Source organism: Myodes glareolus, chromosome 24, assembly GCF_982192425.1.
Source record: "Myodes glareolus chromosome 24, mMyoGla1.1, whole genome shotgun sequence".
Classification (NCBI taxonomy): Eukaryota; Metazoa; Chordata; class Mammalia; order Rodentia; family Cricetidae; genus Myodes; species Myodes glareolus.
Genome location: NC_142049.1, coordinates 23,596,107 through 23,612,123, shown reverse-complemented (window position 1 = coordinate 23,612,123; position 16,017 = coordinate 23,596,107).

Here is a 16,017-nt window from a genome sequence, read left to right as displayed (position 1 = left end):
GGCTAGAGCTCAGCAACAAGGAAAGAAAAACAGAACTAAAAATTTAAGATAAACAGTTTATTCTCCCAATCTATCCTCTAAAACAAACTCTGCTTGACTATGAAAAGAGAAATAAATCTTGTTCAGTTATAAAAATAAGGTAGAGTCTGAGAGTGAGAAGACTATTGCCTGTTTTCTAAGTGGCGAGAGGAAGCAAGCGTGCCCCGTTTGTCCACATGGCCCTATGAGGTTATCTGCTGCAGTCACCGCTTCGGGCTCCGTGGTGAGGCACATTCTGCTTTTTGTTTCTCAAAACAAAATGTCGTGTTTTCTTTCATTCCATCAGGGTGGCTTTCCTGAGGATCACTCATTTATGATGCTCAAGGGGACAGGACTGGTGTTGATGTCTATCGGCATTGAAATACAGGCAGGAATGGGTCCCAGCATGGCTTTGATTGAGGACCACTGCACAATGCTCAAGCTCCTCACACTCTGTCTGCACACGCAGCATGAAGCTCCAGGAGACATGGTCCTCCTGGGAGGATTGGAACAGCCCCAGGCCAGTTGCCTCTCCCCATCTCTGACTCACATCCTTCCTCTCCCAGCTGGAATCAGATGCTGCCAAGACAGCTGAAAAACTCTATTTAAATAGGAGCTAATCAAGAAGTTGAGCTTGGACGTGGATTCCAATTTCTCTGCTTGCTACAACTCCACGATTGCCCAACACCGCCAGCGAATGGGTTCTCAGCACCAAAGCACCAAAGCTCAGCCCCCCTCCCGCCCCCACACTGGCTAAGTGCAGCAGGTTCGGCTGGATAAGTCTGAGGCCAGAGTCAGGAGTTCATCACACCCAGATGTGGCAAAGGTTCCAGATGGCGGGAGCACCACATCTGGGCTTGGACTGAGTGGAACCAAAATGCATTTCACTTCCTATGCTGAGCAATGGGGAGCCAGTTTATATAGGATGTGTTGTTTGTGCTGACAATAGAGGGATGGCAGGAGTAGGATAAAAATGCAAAAAGACCTGAATAAAAAACATCATCCTGCATACTATATCCGGACAACGGAGGTGGAGGGAGCGCGAGGAGGGGAGGGGGTGAGAAATGGGATTGGTATGTAAAATGAGAAGATGGTTTTTTAAAAAATAACTTAACTAAGTAAAAAAGGAATGGCATTGTAATCCATGCTGCTAAATAGCTGAATTTGGGGAATTTGGTACCAAGTAAAATAAGCAAGATGCCAAAGAAAATTTTTCAATTAATTGCATGTCTGGGAAATATCTAGAGTAGTCAAATGGCATAGAGACAGGGCGTGTTGAAGCATGGTGATTATCATTTGGAATATGGTAGAGAGAAAGCACAGTGTAACCTAAAAGAATTTGGGTCAGGATGATAAAATATCCTGGAAATGGATGGTGATGACAGTTATACCATAATTCAAAAATACTTGTGCCTGTCAATGATATACTTAAAAACGCTTAAAATGATAAAAAAAAGTATGTGATGTTTACATATTTACCACAATTAAAGATAAATGGATACTAATTGTTTTAAAATATAGAAGATAATTATTTTTAGAACTAAAAATTACTTTAATCCAATGAAGAAAGGCACTCTGTTATATACACACATATGTTAAGAGCTCATTTCATTGTTTTATGCATTTCTACTTTATTGTAGATTACCAAAATTCTAAACGTGCAATATCTCTTAACACTATGATTTAATTTCCCGAGTTTATTTTTCTGTATAATAATAACAAAAATAATGACAATAATGCTCACTGTATACTCACAGTGTGGTCTACATGGTGTTCTATGGGCATCACACATGTACAATAACAACAGGCACAGCAAACTTTACACTTCGGGAAACTGAGGCAGGGAGCCATGAGCTGACTTGTTTCATATCACTCAGGATATTTAACCAAGGGCTCAGACCACAGAACCCACACTCAGACAGCACTATGTGTTAGCTGACTTTCTCGTCTTCATGAGAAGAGACCCAACAATAACAGCTTAATGGAGGCAGAACTTACTTTGCTTCTGACTCGAGCAAAGTCCTTCACTGCCAGGAGGACACTGTGAAGCCCAAGAGCTCACCTCCCAGGCTCCCTGCACCACCCTTCTTAGTTGCCAAGACACAAAAGCAAGTCAAATGCCAACTCACAGGTGAAAGGATGAAGGAAGCTAGGTAAGCTGATAGAACGGAGCGTTATTCAGCTCTGGAAAGTAGAAAAGCCTGGCCTTTGGGAGCGTTAAGCTAGTCGCAATAAGACGAAGAGTGCATAATGCGACTGAAATGAGATCTCTGGTGTTTGATCTCACAGAGAAAATAATGCAGGTGCCAGAAGCTATGAGGAAAAGGACAGTGGGAGTTTCACTGTGGGTACATTAAACCTTCAACTACGCTACATAAATGAGCTCTGGACAGCACAGGATCTGTCATTCACAGTGTGCTGTTGCGCACCTTGGTGTTTGTTAAAGGAGCTATGCTCTGTTAAGTGTTCTTAGTGTGTGCAGAGCCAAAGCACACAAAATGCAAAGGGGCACGTGAAAACCCTGGGAAGTGTCTGATGTGTTCCATGACTGTGATAAGGTCATAGCTCTATACATCCAAACTCAGGACACATTCAGTGTACACAGTTCCCTGTGCATCTATTGTGTATAGTTAAAACTGTTAACTCTAGCTGCCCTGCAGTGACTTGTATCCCCAGAACCCAGTGATTGGCTTCTTCTCTGGCTCAGTCCAAACTAGAAATCTCACCAATCCTAAGCCCTAAGTGTCAGACCCATTTTAAAGCTAATCTTGGGGGCTGAAATTCTTTAAGGAGCACAGACTAGTATGCAGCATTCATGCTTCCTGGTCCCTAAAGGATCAGGAGACAAACTTGATGTCAAGGCACAGCAACATCCTCAGATGTAGGACCCTCTCCTTCCCGCAGTCTGTCATTGGTGGCTCCAGACTCCCTCCAGCTCCGTCTCCATGGAGACCCCAAGATAGCACAGCCATCTCGTTCACCCAGCCTCTTGCCTGTGCCCTTTTCATGTTCGATATATCAGTTTAAGGAGCTGTGCCCTTGGCGTCAGGCACTTCCCACTTGGAAGTGTCATCTTCGGTCACTAAGAATTTTTTTCCAGGAAGGGATCATCTTGTCAGGAAAGAAAAAAAAAAGTCTTCTCATTAGAAAGAATAATATTGATCATGGCTGCCAACTTTCTTCATTTGCAAGCCCTTTAGCTCAACTGAGACATCAAGTCCCTTGGGTGCCTGGTTGTCACAGCTATATATTTAATATCTCAGTTTCTGCAACAGTTTGCCTGTTACGCTGAGCAGAAAGTAAGTGGACAGATGACTCACTTGATTTATTGAGCTTGCTCACGGCAGCCTGGCAGTCATGGTCAACATGAACTCCTCTTGTTCCATTCTAGAAAGACTGCTAGGGACTGTCTTAGCTCCCCAAGCCTAGCTGGAAGGCTCTGGAATGGTATCCTACAATCCTGTCTAAACAGTCAAATGAGTCACACAGCATCCCAACGAAATGAAAACAATGTAAAAATGCCTTTCTAGACCTACAGCAATTTTATTGATTTTTATGAATGTGAAAAAATAAAACTTCATCATGAAACAAAATGTATAAAATTATTACTAAGTACTATCAATAAAATTACCATGTGGAAATATCAATTGCTAACATTCTGACATATTTTATTCATGAAAAATTATATATATACACCCATTTTTACCTTAAATCTTTCTAATAATATGTGTTTCTATTTCAATTATTTTCCAAATATTTAGTTTAGTCTATTGAATTCTTTGAAACTATGAAAACAATATGCTTTTATTGTGATAAGAGAGACAATGAAAATGTATAATGAACTTTTTCCTATATGTGGTCATTTCCTGCTTCCTCTTTTTAATAACTCCTCGTCACTTCCCTAACTCCTTTAAAGTTCTCAGAGAACACTGGGTTGTCTGAGAACAAAGCCTCCTGCTCCAGCTACTGGTGGAAGAATTTGATTCTCACCTGTCCTGCAGAGAAACTGAATAGGCTGGGAAGACAGAGTTGGCTGGGTCAGGAAGAGCAATACCCATTGCTCCTCGTAGTCCTTGAAACTGTGCTAGGACCATGGAAGTAACTAACATCAATTGCTCACCCAAACGGTCAAATGATCCATATAATATAAACATATACACACCCTTGTTTATTGCAGGACTGGCAACAATTTCTATAGCATGAAATCATCCTAGGAGTCTATCAATTACTCATGAGGAAACAATCAGAGATAAATAAAGTGTATGTGTTTAAAAACTCTTAATGGGATTACAAAGGACAGAAAAAAAGAAAGGAAGGAGGGGAATGAGGAGAAGAGAAAATATCAAACAAGTAGTTTAGATGCCCAATAATAGGGACGTTTAAAAGCACAATGGTCTATATCCTTCTGAGAGAATGATACCCTCATTTTATAGCAGAAGAATAATAGCAAATGCTAAATATCACTCAGTGTTGTTGCAAGCAAGAGAAAACAAACTCTGACTATAATCGGAACTGAAATGTGGATTATTGGGAAGATTGGCAGCTCAAAATGTATGAGAAAACGGGGATGTGAGGGGAGAGCTGGGATGTGGAAACTACAGCAGTTCCTACATCACCAAGACCTTCTGAGTACGGTGTTGCCAGCAGATGTGAATGAATGTCAGTCATTTTGCCTTGTCCTCAAAACGTGCAGCAAAAGTGAAATGTGCGGAAAGGAGCAACCATCTGTTGCAGCTCAGAGACGTTGTCGTCCCATTTCTGAGACGGTGCATGGATGCTAATAATTAACTATTGAATGGGGAGAGAACTTTGCTCTTCGGATTCCATAATGTTCATAAGATGGAAAGACATATCCTGGGCAAATAAAAGCCATAAATAACCACAATAACACAGGACATTTATTATATAGTCAGTTTTAGGGTAAAAAATAACCCCAAGCTTCTGATGATGGTTGCACTGATTCGGTTCAGTCAGCATCTTCATCTGCTACAGATTCTTGACAGTCTTGCATTTCACCCAGTTTTTTTTTGTGCCCACTAAGAAATTCCTCCAGACAGCTCACCCACATGTCACATCCTACCAAGGAACTCTGAAGACAGCTACCCAAGACTGTGGCTTCCCTTCATGGGAAATTCCTTCCCAAATGCTGTAAGTCCCAGATGCCCAGGTATTCCAGAGGTGCCAGATGTGAGAGTTTTTATACTGTTGTTTTCTATCTTGATTCATGTGGAAACTATGCATCTCAGTAGGTTATGTAATGATCCTGCTATTTCCAGTTCCCTACATGCTAGCAACACAATTTCACCCATCTGAGGTCAGAGCATGCTCTACCACAAGACAGTGACTGTATCATAGCAGAGATCTTTCCTGCCAATTCATCCATGAAATGACAGAGTAAGCAACACTGCTTCTCCTGTCAGAGAAAAAAGCAGTAAGGTTCTAAGCACTTTCTGATAATAATAATTCAGGCCAAAAGCGTATTTGCTTGATCAAAGGGCACCTGTCAGGTACCGGAGACTTATTGATTGTATTTGTTGTTTTAATTTTTAAACAAATGTTTGCTTTAGCATCCTTTCCAGGGAAGGGTTATTCATTTTTCATTTATGCGGCACTCAGGTAAGGCCATTGACCTGCTTTGGCCAAGGACATATGTAAGGAAGTGGAATTTATTGTGTCTGAGCAGAAGATTCCAAAGCTGGCTGATGGCCCACTGTGTTTCGATCAGTGAGTCCCAAGGATCCTCTTGTCTTTGTATCCACAGTGCTGGGATTTCAAAGCTCACGCCCCCATTTCTTGCTTTTCTTCCATAGATGCTGAGGGATGGAACTCAAGCCCTCAGGCTTTGACAATAGGCACCGAATAAGGTCTTTCTCCAGGCCCTGGCTGCATACTCTTCAGACAGCAATCTTTCATGAATAAATGTGAAATGATTTATTTTAAAGATTTAATGGCTGCTAAATAAATAGAGACTTTTTTTTTAGCTCACGCCTTAAGCACATGGTGAGTTTTGATTTTTTTTGCTGGTGTCTCTGAAGGCTGTGTTCTCTTATCCCTGTATACTCTCTCCCTGGGCTAGTCAGCACAGAACATTTATCCTTGATCATTATGCGAGCTATTTATATATGGTAATTTTTATTTCAGAGGAAGAAAAACATCAAAGATGTGTGTGACTTTTATGAGTTCCAGTCAAGGTTTATTTCAATTAATATTTTCTTCAAAGTAGCAGTTCACCTAAGAGTGTGAGACTTTCCATGACCTTACAGTGAACGCAGCGAGGGACCTAGCTAGTGTAAGAAGCAGATTTAGCCCACAGGGAACAGTACCCCTAGAGACTAACTTTATGAGCTATTTCAGCGTCCTCAGCTTTGCAGGATTCACAGCCAATGTCAGTTCATCTTCTAAATGTTACAGTCACAGCCACACTTTGCAGGTGTTTCCCCAAGTCAATGGGAATTCAAATTGATGAGCTTTAAATCTGACTTCTCTTCGATTGCCAGTTCCTAAGCACTTCTCTAGTTCTTAGTAGTCTGGTTTCTGTTGGACTGAGAATTTCAATGAATTTGTAACTTGACATTTCCACCTCTGCCTTGGGCTTTTGCTTCCCTCTGACATTTAGGAGCTTCTTGTGTAGGAATATGCAAATAAGGTGATGGCTCCAGACTTCATCCAGGAAAGAACAAGGAAATACCTCACTAGAGTGAATGTCATTGGCTGTTAAGCGAAGGGTGTTATTCCGCGATGGATTTAGAGTCCTAGGGCTTCCAAATACTTTTCTTTGAGTAAACCAGCAAATAAACATTTAAGAATCAGCTGTGTTCCAGACACATTGTAAGATGCAGGTGCTGGTCCACCATAATCAGCTTCAGCCCATCTTTCCAGGATCATATCTCAAGACTCACATCGGAACATCCCTCAAGATATTGTAAGGATGATGGGTATCTTTCTTTCTTTGGGGGCCGGACACCAGAGTTTCTTTTGTCGTTCATGCTAGCCTAAAGCTTACTAGGTACATTAGGTTGGCCTCAAATTTGTGATTTCCCTACCTCAGTCTTCTAAATACTTGGGTCCTAGGTGTGTACCATCATGTCTGGCACACTATGTTTCTTAGTCAACACATCAGCTAGCCAAAAACTAGACTTTGAATCTTTGTTGAAGAATAACAAAACACCTTGCAACGACAATGGATTTTAGACCTAAGATTTGATCCCTCTGCTTCCTATGTGGTTGGCCACTATGTCCAGACTCAAGATCTGAGGCTTATAGCATTCTCTTTCCTTTTGAACAGGAGACATTTGAGGTATAAACGATGTTTTTATCTCATGTTTATTTAGAACAAAGGGTAAACTATTGATAGGAACATTAAGGGATTAAATAATACCTGCTAATAAAATAGAACAATTGTAATACTGTACCATGTAAGTTACATAAACTTAGTCAAATGTTTTGGTGCAGTGAATACAAGTTCCTGTGTGTGTGTGTGTGTGTGTGTGTGTGTGTGTGTGTGTGTGTGTACAGGGAGGCATATTTGCATAAGCGTGCTCACGTCCATGTGAAGGCCAAACATCTCTATCAGGTGTCTTCCTCAGTCACATTCCACCATATTTTGGTGACAAGCTCTCTTCACTGATTTGCCTAGGCTGGCGGCTAGTGAGCATCAGGGATCTGCTTCCTCCTCCGTCTCCTGCTCCCCAACACTGTGATCCCAGATTGTGAATGCCGTGGATTCACACTGAAGCTCTTGTGTTTACATGGCTAGCATTTTATTGAAAGAGCTATCACCCTAGTCTCTCAAAATATTTTATTGTGCTTTTTTTTTCTTTTCTTTTGATCTCTGGTGATGTTTGAAATGAAACTTAAAAGAAGCAGCCAGCTCTCTCCTGTGGTGTAGCCGGTGGCCAGCATCACGTCTCTCAAACCCTGAAGTTACTATTAAGTAAATGAAGGATTGTTTGAACACAGGGGCTGCAATAGTACAAGCTTCCAAGTGACTAACAAGTGGGCAGCATGTACAGCATGCATGCTCTGAGCAAAGGGTGACACACCAGACTGCAGCCAGTGCAACCAGTGTCTCGCTCTCCAGCAGCCATGCATTCCCACCTGCGAGGGTGGGCCTGTGTCCTTTTAAAGGCAAGTCAACAGAAATCCTTCATTTCTTAAGTTGCTTTTTTTTTTTTCAGGTATGTGGTTAAAGCCATGAAGAACATAACGTACACCATCTCCAACTAAATCTTAAATTATTTGGGAGAAGGGATGTATTCGAGTGTTTTGTGTAAACTTTTAATAATGTTTCCAAATGTGCCATCATAGATGGAAGATTTCAGTTCTGCCAGGTCCCACAGCTTTTCAGTCCCAACAGAACACATAGGAAAAAAAATGGTTGATATTAATTTCATACTAGTTGGCCTATTAACTCAGGCTTATTATTAAGTAGCTCTTGCAACTTAAAATAACCTATAATTCTTATCTATGTTTAGCCATGTGGCTTGGTACCTTATTCAGTGAGGCATTTTTCATCTTGCTTCCTCTGAGTCTGTATGGTAACTGCAGACTGAGTCTTTCTCTTTCCAGAATTCTCCTAGTCTGGTTGCCCTGCTGCCTGGCTACTGGCAAATCAGCATTTCTTTTTAAACCAATAGAAGTGACAAATCTTTACAGGGTACAAGAGCATTATCCCACAGCATGCCATCCTTTCTAACTTGAAAACTAAAGCATTTTCATTGAGAAAAATCTAATTGCTAAGCTCAGGAAGCAAACAAACAAACAAAACCAAAAACCAGTCACCCAAAAGAAACCATTACCCACACATCCCAACTTTCATTGTTTTGGTTTCACGCGTATTATCATAAAATAACTCACAGAAACGTTTTCTTAATGGGTAAGATTTTATATTGTCTCAAGACACATTTACTATAAAACACATTTTTCAATGGCTTCATGGGCCTCAGTTGACCTTTGACCTTCCTTATGCTTGTTAGAGTTGGGATTTATTTAGCTAGAATAAGGATTAGGATTAGTGTTAGAGTTACTGAAGCTTTAGTTCCTCTGTGGGTCTTCATAATTACCAACTTGCACAGAAGAACTCATACTTAATGATTTTTTCCATGTTCCTGGATCATAAAACTGTGTTTGGGGGAAAACCCTGAGTTTCCATGTGTTCTTCCACAGAGCCTGCTCCAGGAATGTTCCAGTGTTCCCTCAGCCCCGGCTCTAGGTCCTTCTTAATTGTTGGCTAGTACTGACCTTTGGGATTAGGCACTTTCTAGAGAACGCATCTTGTCTTGCAGTGTCCACATCTCCCATGGGGTGATTGATACTTGGTATTTTCCCTTCTCTTATCCACGTCTGGAGAGAACACACTAGTTTGCCTGACAGTTTAAAGAGCAGACTCTGTAATTGGACAAGAAGCCGTTGGCTGTTGGTGTTGTTTCATCAAGACTGGGGGACGAGAAAACCCTCTTGGACACAGCTGTACTCTGGCTACCAGGATGCAAGTGTAGCTTTTGGGGGCGGGGCAAGAGGGGATTTACCGATGTGAGAAGAGCCCACCCTTTCCCTTCTGGGCAAAGGAGGAGCTTCTGCAGGCTGCTTTTGACCAGTTTAAAGAAGAGGGGTACTCCTTGAATTTGAGGAATCCTAAATGGCTGTTCAAAAAACCTGGCTTTTGCACCTTGTAACATCACCCTCCTACCCCTGCATTTTAGGATGCTGCTTGTAAGTACTTTCCTCCTGTTCTGAGTAACGTCAACTGGAAAAATGCATAGTTTACATCCTGCGAAGTCACTGTGAACTGAGCTGAAAATATGGTCTGAGAATTTGAGGACCACCCTCATCATTTCACCCTATGACCCTGTGAAAATGTATTCCGAAAGAGGATGTCTGATGCCTCAAACATAGAGTCTCTGGGGAAAAATATATAGCATCAAGGTAAATTCAGCTTTCGGACACATAGCAAATGGTTTTTAGTAGGTACATAATCCTTAATCTGTGTCACATGAAAACTGGGATATACCTATACCAGATATGTTTTCACTCTCTCAGTCTGGCTGACTGGCGTAAGTGTTATCTGTGGACTTTTCAAAACTGTGATTTTATATTCTTCTAGGATATCTTAATGTAATTTCATTTAATTTCTATAACGGTGCTAGAATATGCACATGACCACTTCTATTACCAGAAAGAAGCAAAACTCATAGAGTTGAAGACCCATACCCTAGATTCCACCTCCCACAAGTGACAGAGAGAGGCATTACAGATAGATCCCATGACTCCAAAGCCCACCATCCTTCCAACTTCCCCAAGGGGTTTAAAGCGTCTTAGGAACACTTGGCAGCTCACTCATCCCCATGATGCAAGCTAATGCCTAGAAAGCTGACCTTAAGAGCTCAGAGAGCTCCTCTGAGGTTCCCAATGTAATTATAGCATTCGGTGTTCAATGCAGACACATGCATCACCATACTAATTAAGCAACTGTCTTAATTACCAGGTTCCCCAGGGAAGCTGCTGTGCCATGACCAGCATTTCACGAGGAGTTCTGAAAACAGACATTATCTCTTCTCTTAGCGGAGAGGGTGATGAAAGCCCCAGACAAAAGGAGGCTGCAGGGCGATGACAACAGGGACCGCTCTCAAGGGCTGGCAGCGAAGAGCAATCATTCTGGATTATATGTTCCTGAGGCGGGTAGATTGGAGCTGCACCATGAGACTTACTGCTGTAAGAGCCACTGGGCCGAACCTCTGCTGGTGTGTCTCAGAACACAGAAAGGCAGCCACTCCCCGTGACTTGCTCCCGTCATCATCTCGGAAGCACCAGTGAGTTCATTTTTTTAAAAGTATATGTATGTGTGTATGTATATATATATATATATATATGCATATACATGTGTGTATATATTATGTGTGTGTATGTATATATACAGGTGGGGATTGGCTTCAGGTCAAGTCTGTCTTCTTTTAGGGATCCAAAGTCTTTGATCAGAGAGAAAAATAAGTCAACCATGAGGTAGTTCAAGGCTATAGCAGTGTTTTAAGTTTCAATCACCTTCAGATTGCCTGTGGTCTACATCCCACTCACCAGGGATACCACTGTCCCTATTGTTACCCTAAACATCAGGTAATAACTATAACATTGCTTGGTTTTGAGAAATAGCCTTCTAGTTATCCACAGAGATGAGAATTACATGGAAACTCCGTTTAGGTATTGGCAGTTACCACATTGGTTGGTATTGACTGTGATTGTTAATCTTCATAGTGAACCAGGTTTAACCCCCCCGGAGAGACTAGCAAGGTACAGGGGCAGCTATGAAAGTGTTCACCCAGAGAATTCATTGAAGTGTGAGAGCCATCTAGGGTGAATGCAAATGGTCTCTTTCCATGACCTAGGTGCCCATGACCTAGGTGCAAAGTAGAAAGGGAAAGAACGCAGCTGAGTGCTGTCTGTCTCTTTCCTCAGCTACCCGGTTTATCACGGCTCTGTCCTACCACACTCTCCTCGCCACGAACAACTGAGCCCCCTGAAACTGTAATCCAACTCATCTACCAGGTATTCTGTCATGGCAACCAGAAAGGAATTTAGTTCCCCTAAATCAAGAATCACAATGGGCATCACATATCTTCCAGGCTCCGTGCGGCTTTCCTGAGATCTCATCCAATGCTTGCTGTGGGTGGAGCTCAACAAATTCAACTTCTTTCCACTTCCTTTCTCGTCTACAGGGCGAGAATATGATATTCCTAGTCCCAAACACTGCAGCATAGCCACTATCCTGCATCTTCTTTCCATAGGGCTGAAGAACAGAATCCTAACAGATGAAGCAAATGATTAAAAATGAAGGGGATTAGTGTATACACATGCTGGGGATGGGACTTGGGGCTTTGTACATGCTAAGCACTTTCTCTACTACTAAAAAACACCCACAGGAATTTCCTTTGTTTGTTTTTTTTTAACTGGTATCATTAACCAGAACTTGAAAATATAAATACCCCTCATTCATACTTGAGTATCTGACATAAACATTTGGAGAGCTCCTCTTTGCAGCGCTGCAGGGGTACTGGTTTAAAGCCTCTGTCTGTGTGGAGTCTGATGATTATTTTGCCTCACAAAGACAGAGTTTCCATCCTTTCCCATGCTGTGCTAGACATTGGAGTTGCCTTAAGAGAGTCTTAGCGTCCATCGTCACTACTAATTGCTACTTACTAAGGAATCACACAGAGTTGTACACATTAGAGACACACTTGAGAGAACTCAGGCTTCTGGAGGAGAGAGAAAGCAGGGACTTGAATTAGCTTCTTTTCATGCATGTAAAGATGCTTGCCTGACTTGCCCCGAGTCTGCAGTCTGCCTTTTGCGCTGCTGCCTGCTCTGTGCTTCTTTTTGTGTTGCTTGATTAGTGAATCATAACATGAAACATAACAGCCTAAACAGGGCACTTATTTCATTTCTCGGAACAACTGATTTCTAGCATTTTAATTCCTTCTTTTGTCTCCGTGGGTCTGATTTGCTTGCCTCAAGCCCATTTCGTTGTCCTTTTCAGCCTTCTTGGCTTAAATGCCAATCCTTAGCATTTGGGCTGAGACTACCAAGTTTCGTGAGCTCTGAGTTTTAGTTGTCTTCCACACACTATCTGGATTTTTCTAATTTTCTGCATAAGCTAAGAATATGTAGCATGTATTTTATTAGTGCCCAACATGTATGAAGAAATAACTTAGGAGTAACAACCCAGGTAGAACATTTGTCTCCTGATCATTAATGAGGAAGTTGTACTGAAGTGTTAGGACATGGTGGCGATGTTTAGGTGTTTGTAATTTACCATAGTTACACTGACTTAATGTCCTTTCAGAGGACCTGTGTTCAATTCCCAGAAACCACATGAAGACTCACAGCTGTCCGTAACTCCAGTTCCAAAGGATCTGACTACCTCTTCTGGCCTCCTCAGGCACAGCATGCCTGCGGTATGCAGACATACATTAAGGCAAACATTCCTACACATAAAAATAATGGTTACAAAAAAATACTTGTTTCATTAGTAGCTTGCCATTCCTCCTCCTGAAATAGCAGGAACATTGAATAACTTTGCAATGGTATTATGCAGTTTATCTAATACTCTCTAAACATTTTAAACTTTTCCCATTTTGTATTTGATTTCTCATTTCTGACTCCTGTGTCTTCGCTGTGACTTGCTCTTATCTCTTTTACTTTTGTCTTGGTTTAGGGATGGTTTATGTTTCTCCGCAAGCTTTCCCCAGAAGTGTGTTGGTCCATATTTCATATCCTTGTGATAAATGAGCTGTTTCCTGTTTTTATTCTCTCATTCTGGCTTCATGACTTTTCTTTAAAAGATAATCACTCCTTAGGGATTAAAAGAGTTGCATCATCGGCCTGAAGAGATGACTCAACAGTTAAAAACATTTGCTGCTCTTCCAGGGGACCCAAGTTCAATTCCCAGCACTTCCGTCAGGCTGCAGCTCACGACTTCCTGTAAACCTATCTCCAGGAAACTGGGTGCTCTTCCTAGGTTCCTCATTCACCTGCAACCACACACACACATACACACACACACATACACATGCACACACACACACAACATTATTATCATCATTATTGCTTCCCATCTCCTTTTTGTTCCCTTTGAGTCTGTATATTGACATTGTTTTATCTCATTTAAATTACTTACTGTAGAGGAACAAGTTATATTTTAGAAAGAAGATATTTCTAAGATGTTTTAGTAAAAATGATCCCAGATCAGGCTCTCAAATAGCAGATTTCCATAGTCCAAAACTCTGAGTGTTGCGTGCCCAGCTAATATGGCTGACATACTTCCCTGAGTCTCGCTGCCTCCTTGGCCTCTTCTACCCAGATGGGGAAGGGTTACAAAATCTATTATAGGACCCCAATCCACATACTTTCCACACATAATATTACAAATAAGGGGTTCAGGTTTTGCACATCAGCATTTGGCCCTTCTTTCTGGAAGTGTGTTTGTGTTGTTTCTTTCTAGGTTCAGCCATTACAGAAGTCCTTTGCTGACACCTCTCCCTGTTTCTGTCTGAGGACTCAAGAGTAACTTGTTTCAGAAACTCAGTGCTTTGCCCAGTCCTGAGAAGCATTTTGAAGTGTAGGAATATATTTGCCTCCCGGGTTCCTTGTGCATGTGTGTAAGTTCTTGCTTACTTGCTTGCCTCTTTTGTTTTTAGTGTCTTGCAGTTATGGAAGGGGATGACCACGCCCATTTGAGTGGTTCACCTTTTGAGTTTCCTGCCCTCCAAAATACTTAGTGATGGTCAGTTAGCAGTTGATGGTCCAGAAATGTATGGCTACAGGCTAGTATAAAGAATGATTAAATTAGTGGATGTGTTAATGGACGTGTATGTGTTAAACCTGTGAGTTATGGTTTCTCAATTATCTGCAACTACTATTTCATGGAATTATATTGAAATATACAAGATTATTCAATTCCTCCAGGATTACTGAGAAACTCATTAAATGAGATCTTTTATTCCTGGTAGTTTCATGTCTTTCTTTCTCATGATTCAATTTCTAGAGATGGAATCCAGTTTCTTTCAGTACAAACAATCAAAAGTTTTAGGAGTTTAGTGACAAGGTGTTAAAATAGAGTTAGAGGGTGAAGGGTCTTTGCATGACCTGGTGTCTTGTAACTTAACGTCTACCTCATCTGCATCACCTTCCTACTACAAGAGAATTTGTTAGACGGCTGAGTCCAGAGAGTTTACTGCTGGGCATGCCACACTTCATCACTCTACTAACTAGCTCAAATACTCCAAGAAATGAGATCATTACTTTCTCTTGTTAGCAACTGAGAGGTTCTTTGTGTTGGAGAAAAAGGCCAGGTGTTTGACTTCTAACAGGAATTACCACCTAGATGTCTAGCCTAGTATCAACAAAATACTCATGGTTCAAATCCAAGGGGAAAGAGGGTGTTCTTTGCAGTTTCTTCGAATGACGTTCACAAAAGTGTATTAGTAAATAAATAAAGTGTCTTTTGTGGTATAAAAAAATTGCCCACAAATAGTCACATACAATACAACAAGCACTGTCTTATGTGACTTCTGAGGGTTTGGAATCCAGGAGCAGCATTTCTGGTTGGTTCTGGATCTGTATTTCTCATAAGGTTTCAATCAAGCTGCTGCTAGGGGTCAGTCCTCTGAAGGCACCTTGAGCTCAAGCATCTACCTACCTGCAAGGTCACCCATGAGGTTGTTGACAAGACACCTCAGTTCCCAGTGTGTAGGTATCCCCATGGGACTGCCAGCAGTACAGCAATTGGGACTGGGAGAGAGAAATGGTGTGTGGGATTGGGGCAGGATAAGGTGGAAGGGGGGAATAAAGATTCTTGCAATCTCGTCTGAGAAATGTAACGCTGTCTTTTGTGCAGGTTTAATTATCTATATAGACCAATGATAGTATAAATATGTGAATATCAGGAGATGTAGATCATTGGGAACTGTTTGGGAATGTGATAGAATCGTAACACTATCAGGAAGTAAATGAGACATATTTTCTTTCCTCCTTCTCTCTGTCTCTTTCTGCCTCTCTGTCTCTGTCTCTCTGTCTGTCTCTCTTTTTCTCTTTCTGTGTATGTGTGTGCAAACATAACTCTTTATTCTCTGCTTTGGTTAGTCTCTTGCTCAATAAAACATGCACATAACATCTGATAGGTACCATGTTCTATATCATATACACCAGATGATAAAACATTATATTCTAGCAGGAGAAGAAATATGTCAACCAATAGATAGGGACACTTCCCTTTAGGATAAAAGAAGCTTGTAAGTTATTGTGTAAAAGACTTGTGTGGGGATTATTGTGGCTCATGTACAGAATTCAAAGGTGAGAAAGTGTGCTAAATCTATCTTTTAAAGGCACACTAAAGTTGAGAAAGATCTAAAGAGTGATGGGCACGTCAGAAAGCAAGAGCATGGTTGTTGAAAACTTTATTTTCCAAAAAATGGCCCCAATAGCTCCAAAGGAATCGAATATTCATCTTCA